This window comes from Erythrolamprus reginae, chromosome Z (assembly GCF_031021105.1).
Source record: "Erythrolamprus reginae isolate rEryReg1 chromosome Z, rEryReg1.hap1, whole genome shotgun sequence".
Lineage (NCBI taxonomy): Eukaryota > Metazoa > Chordata > Lepidosauria > Squamata > Dipsadidae > Erythrolamprus > Erythrolamprus reginae.
The window spans coordinates 138839643-138854708 of NC_091963.1; positions in this window are offsets into that span (position 1 = coordinate 138839643).

Sequence of the window (15066 nt, forward strand, 5' to 3'; positions counted from 1 at the left end):
TCTTGGTATCCTAGGCCAATGTTCTTGACAGCTGAGTCAGATACTGAGAATGAGGGAGAATTGGGGCTACCTTTGAAAAGTGTTCGGAAACTTCAGATCATGCAGAATGCAGCTGCGAGAGCGGTCATGGGCTTACCATCACTCCATCACTCCGCAGTCTGCATTGGCTGCCGATCAATTTCCGGTCACAATTCAAAGTGTTGGTTATGACCTTTAAAGCCCTTCATGGCACTGGACCAGAATATCTCCGAGACCGCCTTCTGCCTCACGAATCCCAGCAACCGATTAGGTCCCACAGAGTGGGCCTTCTCCGGGTCCCGTCAACTAAACAATGTCGGTTGGCAGGCCCCAGGGGAAGAGCCTTCTCTGTGGTGGCCCCGACTCTCTGGAACCAACTGCCCCCAGAGATTAGAACTGCCCCTATTCTTCCTGCCTTCCGTAAACACCTTCAAACCCACCTTTGTCATCAGGCATGGGGGAACTGAAACACTTCCCCCGGGCATGTACAATTTATGTATGGTATGTTTGTGTTTGTGTTTGTTAGTAAAATGGAGTTCTTTTAAAAAATATTTTAAATTATATTTGGATTTGTTATGAATTGTTGTGTTGTGCTGTGAGCCACCCTGAGTCTGCGGAGAGGGGCGGCATACAAATCTAATAAATAAATAAACAAATAAATAAACAAACAAACAAACAAACAAACAAACAAACAAATAAATAAATAATAAATAAAACCTGAGAAACCTGGGGAACCACCATAGACTGTAAAAACCCCAATGATGGTAGTGTCTGACTCAAAGGAAGAGGGGGACATTGGGGACTACTAGATGCCATGGTCAGAAGGTCACAAGGCAGACAGGAGTATCTTTATGGGAAAAGTTCTAGAAGCTTAGTCTATGAAAAAAGTCTAGACAGTGAATATCTCTAGGAAACAGTTGACCACATCCAGACAGTATATTAGTGAGGACTTATGTGTAAAAAGACATAGAGATTCAACATTTGTAATGGTGGAGATCCTAGATCCGGGATTCCAGAAATGTTTTGCTGGCAAACTGCTGTTATCCCTTTAAGTTAATCTTGCAGAGATGCAGCTGTCTGAAGAAAACATGAAGATTCATGAATGTGTGTTTAAAGGACATTAAAATACTGAAGAATGTCTAAATTGGATTTGGATCCCTGTCGCAGCCACTCTTTGTCTATTAGACAATTTGACCAGAACAGTGCCAATATGAACTAAAAGTCTGACTTTGTTTTTTACAAATCATTTTTAAATATAGATGTGTTTTTGCTTTAAATTTTCAGCGAGTGACTGCTTCTTTGTTCCCAACCGAGTAGGCCCAAGCATAATGTGACCAGATTTTAAGATTGGGAAAGAGGGACACCATTGGGGGGGGGGGAGTTTAGCAAAAAACTTGCTTTCTCTCTCTCTTGCTATCTCTCTTTCTCTCTCCCCCTTTTTCTCTCTTTCTCACTCTCTCTTTTTCTCTTTCTCTGTTTCTTTTTCTCACTATTTCTCTCTCTTTCCCCCCCTCATTTTCTCACTCTCTCTTTCTCTCTCTCTTTCTCTGTGTCTCTTGCTCTCTCTTTCTCTCTCTCTGTCTCTGTCTCTTTCTCTTGCTCCCTCTTTCTCTCTCCCTCTTGCTTTCTCTCTCCCCCTCTCTCCCCCTCTCTCTTGCTCTCTCTTTCTCCCTCTTTCTCTTTCTCTCTCTCTTGCTCAGTCTCTCCACTCGTGTGCTGGGATGAAGGCAAAGAAAAATGCCAGGCCGATACAGACCCACCTTTATTCGCTGGGCAAGCTGGTGAGTAGATGGATTTTCTTGCCCGCGCAAATGCTGCTATATCCCTCTGCCTGCCCCCGAGCACAGTGGATGGGCTGTCAGAGAGCAGGGGGGTGAACGCCTTGGCCATACTTCCCTTTCCTTCCCCCGCTGAATGCGGGACGTCTGGTCACCTTACCCAAGCAGAACAAAGACTGGCCAGAATGAACCAAAGTATATCAGGAACATGCTGGAAATGCCAAAAGAATATTGGAACATATTATCATATATGGTGGGAATGCCACAAAGCAAGAGATTACTGGGAGAAAATTAGGCAATGGCTGAAGGAGATTTTAGAGATAAAACTCAACCTGAAATCCAAATTATTTTTGTTGAAAATAACCATTGACAAATATGAGAAAAAGAAAATATATTTAATGTTACATATTTTAACTGCAGCAATGATAGCATATGCCCCAAAATGTAAAAGTAAAGATGCTTCTACAGAAGAAGAAACCTTATTTAAAATTTTAACATGTGCAGAGATGGACAGACTGATGTTAGAATAAAAAAACAAATTAGATACAGATTATTTTGAAACCTGGAACAAATTATATAATTGGACAGAGAGGAGAACCAAGATTAAAGGCTAGATAGTATGAAGGAGAAATTATAAATTAATTGAAATTCAAACAGATATTGGAAAACTAATAGTGTGTGGGGGGAATAACCAATGTGAATACTGAATAGACCGTCATATACCATTTCTTTTCTTTTTTTGTTATCCATCTGTATTGTGTCATATTGTGATGTATATGTTATATTTTTTTAAATGTTTTATAAATAAAAAAACTTTTTAATAAAAAAACCCCACAAGTCTGCTTCACCTCAGCTAGTGTTGCAATTTTCTTCGGTTTGAACACACAAACCACAATAGCTTTCATAAAGACAGATAGGTGAAAGGGGAAGTTCTCCCTAGATGTGTTAAAAGTAGGTCTCCTGAGTTGCAAAACACTAGCCAACCAATGGATAACAGGAAATAGAAACATAGATTTTGAGTTCTCATCCATTACAATTTCGTAGCTTTTATTACCACAGCAATAGACAGAATAGTAACGAAGGCCTCCTCCTTCTCCTAGGACAAACAACATTTAAATAGTGGTCTTTTTTCCTTTTATCTTTACCAGAGGCTCTGTTGCTGCATTCCTGTGATAAAATCAAAACTAAGACAGATTCAGTTAAAATGGGAGCCGTCAATTGAAAAATCAATTGAGCGAACATCTCATAAAACCAGATAAATTTTAAATGTCGATTTTAATGATTATTTTTAAGATAATTTTTAAATTAACTATTGTATTAATTGGCTTAGAAATGTTTATATATTGTATCTGTTTTATCAAAATGTTGTAAGCTGCCCTGAGTCCGCATAAACAAACAAACAAACAAACAAACAAACAAATCCTACTCAGCTGACTACAAATGGCCAAAGAAAATGATGCCTTCTGTTGATGGAAATCTAAGGATCTGAATATTATTTTTGTAATAAAAAATAAAGCCAAGACAATTACACTGATGTTTAACATCAATACCCTTTTATTTAGTTTCTCTGAATTACTGTTCTATTTCTCTCAGGATTTACGTCATTCTCTTTTATCCTTATTCCCTTTGCATTTTTTCTTTCTTTCATGTTCAATGCCAATAAAAATGGTTAGAGCCTATCATGGCTTCAGTCAGGGCTACTTGAAAATACTATTTCAGAATTCTTAGAACTGCAGAAAAAACAATTGCTGCCAACCTGCCTTCCATTGAGGACCTGTATACTGCACGAGTCAAAAAGAGGGCGGGGAAAATATTTACTGACCCCTCACATCCTGGACACAAATTGTTTCAACTCCTACCCTCAAAATGTCGCTACAGAGCACTGCACACCAAGACAACTAGACACAAGAACAGTTTTTTTTCCGAACGCCATCACTCTACTAAACAAATAATTTCCTCAACACTGTCAGACTTTCTACTAAATCTGCACTTCTATTCTACTATTTTTTCCTCATCATTCCTATCACCCATTTCCTCCCATGTTGACTGTATGACTGTAACTTGTTCTTTATATCCTAAGATTTTTATTAATATTGCTTCTTCATTGCTTATTTGACCCCTATGACAATCATTAAGTGTCGTACCACATGATTCTTGACAAATCTATATTTTATTTTATGTACGCTGAGAGCATATGCACCAAGACAAATTCCTTGTGTGTCCAATCACACTTGGCCAATAAAAATCTATCTATCTATCTATCTATCTATCTATCTATCTATCTATCTATCTATCTATCTATCTATCTATCTTATGAGGAATGACAATGAAGACTAGATTCCAACTTCTACCATGATTGATGTGTTTTGTTTTGTTCTGATATTTTGGGTTTTCTTGCCAAAAAAAAAGAGAGAGAGAGCAACCATTTTGTTTCTGTGTTTTGTCTGCAGGTAGAAAAGGGGGCAAATATTTACTTGCTAGCTTCCATTCATTTCTCTCACCCTTATCCCCACAAGCATAATCAGAATTAGAGGAAATGGGTGGAAGAAGTTACTGTGCTGACTGGAAGCTTGAGTAGAAATTGTTGGGCCCCATAGCTAGTCCTATATTTGGAGTCTATTAAATAAGATGATAATGTGGGCCCACTGAGCCTTCAACATTAGCCATGTGATGCTTGAAAATAAGGTAGGTGTTCTGTAGGGCTCTCTGGTAGACTCCTCCCAAAAATTCACAGGTACAAATTTCAGACACACACACGTTTGAAAATTCAAAACAATGTTCCTTATAATGAAAATTGACTTAACCTAAGCCCTCTTTTGGTATAGCAAAGAGCACTCATCTCCAAACAAACTGGTAATTTGTACAAGTCCCTTATCAGTTCTGTGATACTTAGCTTGCAGCTGTGAGGCAATTCACAGTCTTTCTTCTTTCACAAAGTGAAACACGCTTTGCTCTGGTTTAGTTTCAAAGCGGGGGGGAAAATCAGCACACAAAAAGTCAAAGTCAATAAAGCAGTCACGAAACACAACAATCAGATAATCCTCCACAATGGCCAAACCCACAGGCTGCTATTTATAGCAGCCTCACTAATTACCACAGCCCCATCCAACCACAGTTGGCCTCATTTTCTTTGATAATAATCTCTCAGTTGTTGTTGCCTATGCATTGCTCTCTGCATGCATGGCTGTATCATTAACTCTTGTTCTGAATCCAAGGAGGAGCTAGGTAATTGATCTCCTTCTGAGCTGTCCGCCACACTCTCCTCCTCCCTGTCACTCATGTCTTCTTGGTCAGAGGAGCCTTCATCAGCAGATTCCACCGGGGGCAAAACAGGCCTGCAGCATGTGGATGTCTCCCCCACATCCACAGTCCTTGGGGCAGGAGCAGGGCCAGAGCTAACCACAACAGTAGGTAGGTAGGTAGGTAGGTAGGTAGATTCTGTAGAACAGGGTTGTCAAACTCAAGGGTAAGATCTGACTTATGGGGTGCTTAGATCTAGCCCCTAGGGCTGCATTGGAAACAGCAAAAGATCACAATGCCTCTGCCAGTGAAAATGGAGCATGCTGCCCTCCCAATCTCCATCTTCGGCTGCACTGGCCTCCTGTTTCTGCCAGGAAAAAACGAGCTCAAGGCCCACAAGCTGTTCTCCCAAGCTCCACCACAGGTGTCCCAACATACTGTAAGTGACATTGAACTGGCAACAGACATCTTGGCCATGCCCACCAACCCTTCCCCCTGAAATCAAACACAATCCTGATGAGTGAAATCAAGTTTGAGACCCTTGTTGTAAATAGATACAAGAGAGAGAGTGAGAGTGAGAGAGAATATAGAATGACAAGACAGATAGATGACAGATAGATAGACGATAGATAGATAGACAGACAGACAGACAGACAGACAGACAGACAGACAGACAGACAGACAGACAGACAGATAGATGCAGATGGTAGATAGATAGATAGATAGATAGATAGATAGATAGATAGATAGATAGATAGATAGATAGATAGATGCAGATGATAGATAGTTAGATAGATTAGATAGATAGATAGATAGATAGATTAGATAGATAGATAGATAGATAGAAAGATAGATAAATAGATAGATACAGATGATAGATAGATAGATAGATAGATAGATAGATAGATAGATAGATAGATAGATAGATAGATAGATAGATAGATAGATAGATGATAGATAGATAGATGATCCCCCTTTTGTGTCTTGCTGACCAGCGAAATCAATGGAGAAGCCAGATTCACTTAACAACCATATTATGAATTTAGCAACTGCAATGATTCGCTTAACGAATATGGCAAGGAAGGTTGTAAAATGGGAGGGAACTCATTCAAGAAATTTCTCACTTAGAAACATAAATTTTTGGCTCAATTGTGGTTATAAGTCAAGGACTACCTATATATTAAAGGTACCTATGTGGTCACATGTGGATCATTTTGCTTCTGTTCTTTGGGGACTGAGTTGAAAGAATAGAAATCCAGCTTTTCATACAAAATGGCTAATTTCTGAGAAAACTGAGCATATGAATATATCTTCTATGTTTTATCCACTATTCCTGAGAAATTATTCCATTTGAAATTATTCCAGTTTGCAAGGGGAAAATAACAGTGTAGGACACCTCTGTGTATTAACTTTGAAAATGAAATTAATCTACTTCTTTGACGCTTATTTGTACTCGGACTATCATTAAGTTTTTTACCTTACGATTCTTGACAAACCTTTCTTTTATGTGCACTGATAGCATATGCAACAAAGACAAATTTCTTGGATGTCCAATCATACTTGATCAATAAAATTCCATTCCATTCCCTTCTCTTCTCTTCTCTTCTATTCTAATTTTAAGAGTCTCCTCAGAAATGGTGATGTCCCAATTCTTCAACCACTGAAGCTTTGACTATTGAATTTTTTCCGTATATTTCTGGGAGATGATGAAGAAACAGCTTCAACTTTTACAGGAGATAAATCAATTGTATTCTTACATAAGTATTTAACTACTCAGAAAGGCTTTTGCAATAATGCCAGGTAATAACTGAAAGAAAATAATCTTATAACACATAGTTCTTCAGTTGTATGGAGCCTATTTTTAAAATTTATTTTGTATTTTAAAGTTAAATTTTATGTTATTGTTCACAGTTCCATCAAGCACCATACTATATGCTATACTATAAAGTCTCCTGTCTGGGTTGGACTAGAAGACCTCCAAGGTCCCTTCCAACTCTACTATTCTATTATTAATCCAGCTTTGAATATTTTTATACAAGATTTATATTTTCCCCATGGCATACTATATTCATTCTATTTCTTTATTCCTTTATCTCCTATGTCAACATCCCCTTTTAATATTACTGTCATCACCCTTGTGAGGTTTTTGTAACACCTGCAGGCATCCATTCACATTAATTCTACCTATTTCTGCAATTAACGTTATTTCTTCATTGCGGTTTTGGGGCTGCACAACTACAGTTGAAACCTCACCACCCCAGTTTCACAAGATCACTGTATGCCATATTTGGTATAGGATTATTTCTTTGTTCCCCTCTTTAATCCCACCTCCAATTCAACTGAGCTCTATATAAGCATTTCAATGGCACCTCAAAAGTCAGAAGCTATTTCTGAAGGAAGTAGTAATTATCACTCAAGACAGGATTACAACCAGGTAAGTTAAAGATTACTTTTCAATTCAAGAGTCCCAGTCTGTATCTATTTATTTATTCCCTCAAGAAGCTGGAATTAATTTCACCACAAATAATTTACAGGTATTTTTCAATTTACGGCCCCAGCATTATTTTGTTCAGTGAAACATTTAAGTGATTTTTGCCTCATTTAACAACCTTTCTTGTCACATTTGTTATGTAAATCACTTACTGTAGTAAGATGGTTGTTAAGTGAATCTGGTTTCTCTATTGACTTTGCTTGTCAGACGCTAACAAATGGGGAAACTGCACCCATCATAATATGAATCAGTTTCCAAGCATCCAAATTTTTATCACATGACCGCAGAGATGCTGCAATGGTTGTAAGTGTGAAAAACGTTCATGTCCCTTTTTTCAGTGCTTTTGTAACTTTGAATGGTCACTAAACAAACTGTTGTAAATCAAGGACTACCTGCATCTTAAATCCAGATTACCTGTGGATGACCACTAGATGTCAGCAGAGGGGGATATAATCTCTCTTTGAAGTTATCTAGCAGTCATCTGGATTTTTATATCCCGATGTGCAAATTGCATAGAGATGCCCAAAAACATTATAAGTAAAATGGAGCTGCTCCCACCAAAAGACAATAGCAATTCATTTGCATTCTGTTTTCCCCCACCCCTTCCCTAAAACTTATAAATTCTCAAGGAATTGTATTTCGTTTGATTCTGACTTTACTCTTACCTGGGTTGTTCAGTTTTCCCTGCAAGTTTTAGTGGAGTTTCTCCATACTTGGAGACCACACCCCTACCAACCAAAGAGGGAAACATCCAATTCTATCCTTCCACTCCACCAGCCCTTACATTTACTGCATTTAAACAAGGAACAAGCCCCACACTTCTTTGCACTGATGATGCAATCTAGTTGGGTAATGAAACATTTGCATGTCATAGTCAAGCTTAAGAAGAATTCCATAGTTCAGCTGCAGATAGGTTTTTTTTAACTTTTCTTTATCTTTATGTAAACGTTTAGCAAAATAAGACTAGGATTATCTAGGATAAGTTTAACAGAGTTGTTTTTTTACATGAAAAAATATATAACAATGTGTGTAATGTCTCATTGCATTGTACAGTTCCTTGAAATGGATAGACTTACTCTCATTTTTATGCTAGTAGTTGATTAGTGTTCTTCCTCTTTCTCGCTTCCCCTTCCCTTTCTTGTCTTCCCTCTGCTTCTCTTCTGCAGATCCAGATTTTCCATCATGACCATCTTCAGATTGCTCCTCCAACTAGTTGTTCTTCTTGGGGTTCTCCTGGTGCACTCTGGAGAAGCTGCAACTTACCAAGATTTTGCTAACAGCCACATTGATTTTCCCAAAACCGGAGCCCCTAATCCGAATGCCTACTGTAACTTGATGATGCAGCGAAGGGGGCTCAATCGAGGAAGGTGCAAACCCAGCAACACTTTTATCAATGCCCCTCACAACAATATCATAGCAGTTTGCCGAGGCTCTGGAAGACGCTATCAAAGGAATTTGTATGACAGCAGGACAAGTTTCAGACTGACCCACTGTAGAAGCACAGGAAGATTCCCAAATTGCAATTACAGGGGGCGTTACCTGAACCGGAGGGTCCGCCTGGCCTGTGTCCGCAGGTTGCCAGTTCACTTTGAGCGAATTTTGTAACAGGTAGTGTACAACCTGCCACCTGCAGAAGTCCAAAGAGGTGATTCTCATAGCCTCTGAGCGCTGCCTTGGTATTCTGCAATGAATCTCTTAATGTGCCTTCAATCTGCTTAGCAATAGTTCCTTTTTCCCCTCCCACAGCATGGGAACAAGTTGAGCAACTAGAGATGCCCATCTCAAATATTTCTTTCCCTTCTTCTCTCCTGGGATTTCCAGAAGAATTACATGATAGTTTAAAAGTCTTCTTCATTTGGGCAGGTCATTTCAATCTACACTTAGTTTTTCCCTTGCAAAAAAATCATGGTTTGGAAGTTTCTTAGAGATCTGTCAATAGTGATGACCCTCATTGCATCAGGGACATGAATTTGTAAATCAGCCGTACTTTTGCCTGAAAATCATTACAGAAAAGTGTGGAGAGGGGGGGAATCAGGCCTGCATTCAGACTTTCCATTAGGGATGTATGATCACTCAGGTTTAGAGGGGGAAATGGTTTTCCACTTGAAACCCAAATAGAGACATGTTTTCCTGGGATCACTTTGTAGATGCTCTTGGAAGGTCTGAAAACATCTTCTCCTGCTACTACCACCATTACCACATAGCTTTGTATTTCCTTTCTCTTGGTAGCTCTGAGAGTTGATAGGAATTAAAGGACTTAATTCTTGAGGAACTGCGATCCTTACAAATATTCCAAAGTGTGTGGAGTCCAAATGGTTTGATCAAGTCTGCTGAAGTCCTGGAGATGATGGTGAACACAAAAATAACATTGCAACTACCTTTGGTTAAAGATTTCCAGCCTTTATTAAGTTTATCCCATGGGGTACACTTGCAAAAAGTTTATTTGGGATGAGGGGTGTCTATTGTACTCTGTACTTCAATGTAACATCTTCTTCCATTAATTCTTGTGTCTCATGCAATTAACCAAAGATTGATGTGGTGTATAATGTAAACACAGAGATTATTATTTTCTACATGTCACTTATTCCTATCCTAAAAAGGTGTGCTTCAGCTTAAACTATGCCTGCTAATTTTTCTGAATAAACTAGATGATTGCAAATTGCAAAAAAATATGAGTGTTTAATGGACTCTCTATAATTTGTATTTTCAAATACAACCGGTTCTGAAACAAGTTATTATTTTGTATTACACTCTCTGAGAAAAATCATGTTTGCTTATAATTCCTAGGGACCTTCAAAATTACCAGTCAACTACTATGGTGGGGTGGACATCTGCAGAAGCAAAAGTATTTTGGACTAGAATTATTATAATTTATTAGATTTGTATGCTGCCCCTCTCCGTAGACTCAGGGTGGCTCACAACAATAATAAAACAATGTATAACAAATCTAATAATTAAAAGTCACTAAAAAACCCTTATTAAAAAGCAAAGCATACACACAAACATACCATGGATAAACTGTATACAGACCTGGATTGAGAGAATGATAAAACAGAAGTTAGAAGTAAAACCTGAGGCCATTTTGTTGGGCAATTTGCCAAATAATTTGAGTGAAGAAGATACATATTTGATTGTACCTGTAGTAAAAGCAGCAAGGATTACATTTGCACAAAAATGGAAAGTATCTAAGATCCCAACGGAAGAAGATGACTATGCCGAAATGAATAGAATGACAAGGAAACTTAAAGATAGAGAAAAATCTGAATATTATAATGTTTGGATTAAACTTTGTAATTGGATAGTGAATTATTACAATTATAATTAGAAATTGTGGTAAAATGAGCACAAATTTAAAAAATAAAAGTGATAAAGAAATATTTTTTAATCCAGGATGTAAGAGAAGGGTGATATTAACGTAAAAGTGTATACCAACAATTAAAGGATAATGGTGACAAATACTTTAAAAGACAAAAAACCTTTTCCTAAGAGATGGGAAACTATAAGAATATAACAAGTTAGTAATATATTGTCAGTCCATTTATTATAAAATTTCAGTAGAACTAAAATCACTCTTAAGAACATAAGAAGAGCCATGCTGAATCAGGCCAAAGCCCACCAAGCCCAGCATTGTGTGTTACACAATGGCCCACCAATTGTCCATGGGGATCTTGAGCAGAAAGAGAAGGCAAAACCCTCCCTTTCCCTTGACCTCCAACAAATGGTACCCAAGGGAATCTTGCCTGCCGCAGCCACCATAGAAGTGGCACTTGGACATTCAATAATCACAATACACTTGGCATCCATGAATCTGTCTAATCCTGCCTTCTCTTTGTCTTGTCTCACCTCCAGGTGGGTGGGTGAGAGGGGAAGGGAAGGATCTCCAACAATCACAGGGGAAGGGAGACGGGGCAGGACCAAAAAGGAAGGCGAACAGCCCCCTGGCTAGGCTGTGTGTATCTCTCTCTCTCTCTGTATGTGTGTTTGTGTGGGCATGTGCGTCCTTGGCACCGAGTGCAGCCAATGGGGAAGAGGTGTGGCAAGCATCCAGCTTTGGGAAAAAAAGCTGCGGACACCCTTCCCAAGTTTTTTGTCATTGCGAGTTGAATGGGGGGTCTCCCTCCTTTTGGGGTTCTCTCTCCTTTGCAAGGGCTGCTTCCCATGACCATCCCCCCACCGCCCAAACAACTTGGCAGCAATTTTTTTCTCTTTCCCCCCCTTTTTTGGCCCCCATCAAATGATGGTAGCGGTGGCTGCACCTTTAAGAGAAGGGAGGGGCCTCTGCTTCTTTCGCCCAGAGAGTTCACAGCAGCATATGTGGCTTTGCATCTATTGTTACAGGCAGGGCAGGCTAGACCAGTGATTTTCAACCTTTTTTGAGCCGTGGAACATTTTTTACATTTACAAAATCCTGGAGCACACCACCAACCAAAATGACACAAAATGACACTCTAAGACACGCTTTTTCCATCCCGTGTGTGTGTGCTTCTGTGTTTATATAAACACTCTTGAACCATTTCAAAAAACAGGTGAGGGCTGGGGGGAGTTTCTCTCTTATTCATTCCAAAAACAGGTGAGGCCTGAGGTTTGTTACTCTTTTATTCTTTGGGTGCATTTTATCATATGTAGTGATGGGTGAACCCAACGAAGTTCGGGTTCGGCAGATTCGGGCAAACATGCCCAGATAATTGGCCAGGAACTTCTGCACTACCAGGTTGACCACATGCGCCATGCAAGGGATGTGTGTCAACCCTGCTCGACCCAAGGCTGCCACAAGGTTCCACCTGTTGTCACATACCACCTTCCTGGGCTTTAGGTTCAGCGGCAACAACCACTCATCTGTCTGCCCCTGGATGCCGGTCCATAGCTTTTGGGTGGAGTGTGGTCTCTTGCCCAAGTGGTTACTAGGTGTGGAGGAAGAAGACGGGAAAGCAGGGTAGGAGCAGGAGGCAACAGCAGGCACCGACTGATGTCCAGCAATCCTGGGTGGTGGAAGGATATGCGATGAACTGCTTCCTGCCTCATTCCCGTCCACCACTACATTCACCCAGTGGACAGTGAGAGAGATGTACCGGCCCTGGCCATGTTTGCTGGTCCACGTGTCGGTGGTGAGGTGGATGCAGGAACTGACAGCATTTTGCAGTGCACACCGAATTTTCTCCACTACATGTTGGTGCAGGGCAGGGATGGCCTTGCATGAAAAATAATAGCGGCTGGGATCGGAGTATTGTGGGACAGCCAATTTAAGATATCTCCTGAAATTTGGTGTCTCAACCAGGTGGTAGGGTAGCAGTTCTTGTGTTCACTTTCCTATTAAAAACACTTCCCTCCTAAACCTTATTTAACCCTTTAACCATATTTAAATGCTTAGATCATGTCCCCCCTTTTCCTTCTGTCTTCCAGATTATACAGATTGAGTTCATTAAGTCTTTCCTGATACATTTTATGCTTAAGACCTTCCACCATTCTTATAGCCCGTCTTTAGACCCGTTCAATTTTGTCAATATCTTTTTGTATGTGTAGTCTCCAGAACTGAAAACAGTATTCCAAATGTGGTCTCACCAGTGCTCTATATAGCAGGATCACAATCTCCCTCTTCCTGCTTGTTATACCTCTAGCTATGCAGCCAAGCATCCTTCTTGCTTTTCCTACTGCCCAACCACACTGCTCCCCATTTTGAGACTGTCAGAAATCACTACCCCTAAATTCTTCTCTACTGAAGTTTTGCTAACACGGAACTGCCAATACAATACTCAGACTGAGGATTCCTTTTCCCCAAGTGCATTATTTTACATTTGGAAACATTAAACTGCAGTTTCCATTGCTTTGACCATTTATCTAGTAAAGCTAAATCATTTACCATATTACAAACGCTTCCAGGAATATCCCTATTGCACACTTTAGAGTCATCAGCAAATAGGCAAACCTTTCCTACCAAATCTTCCCCTATGTCACTCACAAACATATTAGAAAGAATAGGACCCAGAACAGACCATTGTGGCACACCGCTTGTAACCTCTCTCTGCTCAGAATACTCACCACTAACAACAACTCTCTGATGTCTACGCTTCAGCCAGCTGCAAATCCACTGAACTATCCAGAGATTAAGTTCAATCTTCACTAATTTATCTATCAGCTCTTTATGTGGAACCATATCAAAGGCTTTGCTGAAGTCCAGATAGGCAATATCCATGGCACCACCTTGATCCAACACCTTTGTGGCATAGTCAAAGAAATCAATGAGATTAGTCTATCATGATTTGCCTTCAGTAAAGCCATGCTGATTTGGGTCCAATAAGTTATTGTTTTTTAGGTGCTGATTTATCCTCTTTTTGAGTAGAGTCTCCATCATTTTAACTACAACTGATGTCAAACTAACTGGCCTGTAGTTACCAGCTTCTTCTCTACTGCCCTTCTTGTGGAAAGACACAACACTGGCTATTCTCCAATCCTCAGGATCATCTCCTGTTAACAGGGATTGGTTAAACAAATCAGTCAGGGGGGTAGCAATGACAAATCTGAGTTCTTTAAGAAATCTGGGGTGGATGCCATCTGGACCCATTGCCTTATCTATCTTTAATTGTTCAATTTCTTCTAAGACATCGGCTTCTAAAATCATTGGAGCTAAATTCGTACAGCTGGAAGCAATGCTATATCCATCTATAGTATTATATTGTAAGGTATCTTTTGAGAAAAATGAACAGAAGTAGCTATTGAAATGGTCAGTGACTTCCTTATTCCCATCAATGTATGTATTATTGCAGGTACTAAGCTTCGTGATGCTGCAGTTTTTCTTCTTCCTATCACTAATATATCTGAAGAAGGATTTATCCCCCTTCTTTACAGATTTTGCAATTTCTTCCTCTTTTGAGGCTTTAGCAGCATATATTATCTGTTTCACCTCCTTCTGTCTCATTTTATACACCTCTCTATCAGCTATACTTCCAGACTCTGTATACCTCCTATAGGCAGACTTTTTCATTGACTATAACCCTTACATCATTGCTAAACCATAGCGGTTTCTTCTTCCTTTTACCTTTACTTATTTGCCTTAAATTCAGTCCAGTGGCTTTTAAGATGGCCTTTTTTAATACAGTCCACTGGGTGCTCGCTCCTGCCATTTTATTCCTCCCCTTTAATTCATTATTTAAATATTCCCCCATTGCATTAACGTTTGTTTTTCTGAAATCCAATACTTTGCTTGCAGTATAGGATTGCTCACAATCAGTTTTTACATCAAACCACAAACATAGATGGTCACTGAAACTTAAATTTTCTCCCACCTGAAAGTCTGAAACCCAATTCCCATTTGTAAAAACTAAATCTAGAATATCCCCCTCCCCCAAGTCGGTGTCTTAACCAGTTGTGCCAGAGCTGCTCCTGTAAAGGCCTCTACTATATTCTTATAGTAGCCCTGCACCAGGCTGGGAAGACTGAATCTGCAATAGGCAAGCAGCTTGGTGTGAAGAAATCAACTCTGGGAGCAATAATTGGGGTCAAAATGATCACAAGAACTGTGAGCAAAAATTTCAGACCCACACA